At 45.0% G+C, this 1,369-nt stretch overlaps 2 protein-coding genes across 2 annotated transcripts in view; one reads left to right on the top strand and one right to left on the bottom strand.

The window, feature by feature from the left end:
- CDC73 (cell division cycle 73) overlaps positions 1-1,369 on the bottom strand; it is a gene marked incomplete at its 5' end in the record, with an annotated part of 96,734 nt that overhangs the window by 43,002 nt on the left and 52,363 nt on the right. The window lies entirely within an intron of this gene.
- Positions 1-1,369, top strand: part of B3GALT2 (beta-1,3-galactosyltransferase 2) — an 8,227-nt gene that overhangs the window by 3,752 nt on the left and 3,106 nt on the right. The gene's annotated exons all lie outside the window — the stretch shown is intronic.

The following is a 1,369-nucleotide window of genomic DNA, read 5'->3' as shown; positions in this document are numbered from 1 at the left end:
CGCGGCCCCCGCCCGCGTTTCCCCGAAGGACCGCGGCGCGCGCGCCCTTCTCGCGTCACAATCGCCGCGCAGCGTCGCCCCCTGGCGGGGGTCGCTGAGGCGGCGGCCCGGGCGCGAGGCATCTCCCGCTCGCTCCGGAGGGTGTTGCAAAGGTAAGTAAGTAAAATAAACAGCAGTTATACCCCTCTCCCCACCCTTCCGAAATGCAAATATTCCCTTTCGTGAATAGGGCAGCCTGGATGTTGTATCACACACATACAACTTAATATTCTATTATTCGATTGACATCTCAAAATACTTCCTTACAACGTTAAACCCTGTAATTTCCCATGAAACGTATCACTTAGTTTTTAAATGCACAAATTAATGCAAATATTTGTTTAAGAAGATAGCAAAGCAATTAATAAATTACATATTTCTATTGGAAACAGCATTTTCTATGGACTCTCGTTCATCTGTCATCCTTTTTCCTATACAAAACCCTAGGGCCCAGGAATAAATTAGAGCAAATTGAAAATTGCAAACGAATTGCTACTGTGCAGTGAAAGGTTCATTTACGAGATGATGTGATCAGCTTTTAATATGCAGCATCATGAAGCTGCCATATTGACTCTGCTCCTGAATATGAACAAAAATTTAAGAGAAAATGAAGCACAGACTACTTTGGCACTTTTTCCTACAGCTACAGCTGCTGGTCGGAATACTTGAAATTTCTGACTGCTGTAAGAAGGACAGTAGTTACACTTTTATAGAAGAAAAAAAACCCCAAACCAGATGATCATCAGATAGCTGGCCAGAAACTTAGTCCTGAGCAATTTTATTTCCAGGTATCATGATCACTACCCAAGATCTCTGCATACTAAAAATCAAGAGCTTAATTTTAATCCAGCTGCTTCTGAGCCTGGCACCACAGCCCAGTGTTCCACTCAATGTTTTCCTCCAATGCAGAGAACAAGGTGAAAGGTGCCTGAAAGGTGACTGGGAACGTTATCCTGCACTAGCATCTAAGGGCTGTGCAGTGAGCTTACTGGACCCTGAAAATTAATTTTGACAGGTGCATCTTCTCATTGACTTTCCCTGCACAGTGGGGGCCGGTGGAGACGCACCAGGCAGTGTCCTGTGACTAACACAGCTCTGCCATCACCAACCCTGTGCCGTCTGTCCCCCCACCAGGCATGGCCATTTGCAAAAAGGGCTTTAAACTGTGAGCCATCCTAGCCTCTGCATGTCAAATCAATTTTAATTAATGCCAATAAACCTTCCATCTGCCAGCAAGGCTTTTTCATTCAGTCATTCTCAAACCCTCTACAAGGATTTCAGAGCCATGGATATGAAGCTATTTACGTCTGCTTCACACTTTTTCCTGCTG

Source organism: Corvus brachyrhynchos, unplaced genomic scaffold (assembly GCF_000691975.1).
Source record: "Corvus brachyrhynchos isolate BGI_N302 unplaced genomic scaffold, ASM69197v1 scaffold101, whole genome shotgun sequence".
Classification (NCBI taxonomy): Eukaryota; Metazoa; Chordata; class Aves; order Passeriformes; family Corvidae; genus Corvus; species Corvus brachyrhynchos.
Note: the sequence above shows the minus strand (reverse complement) of the source record. Positions and strands in the feature narration are given on the sequence as shown.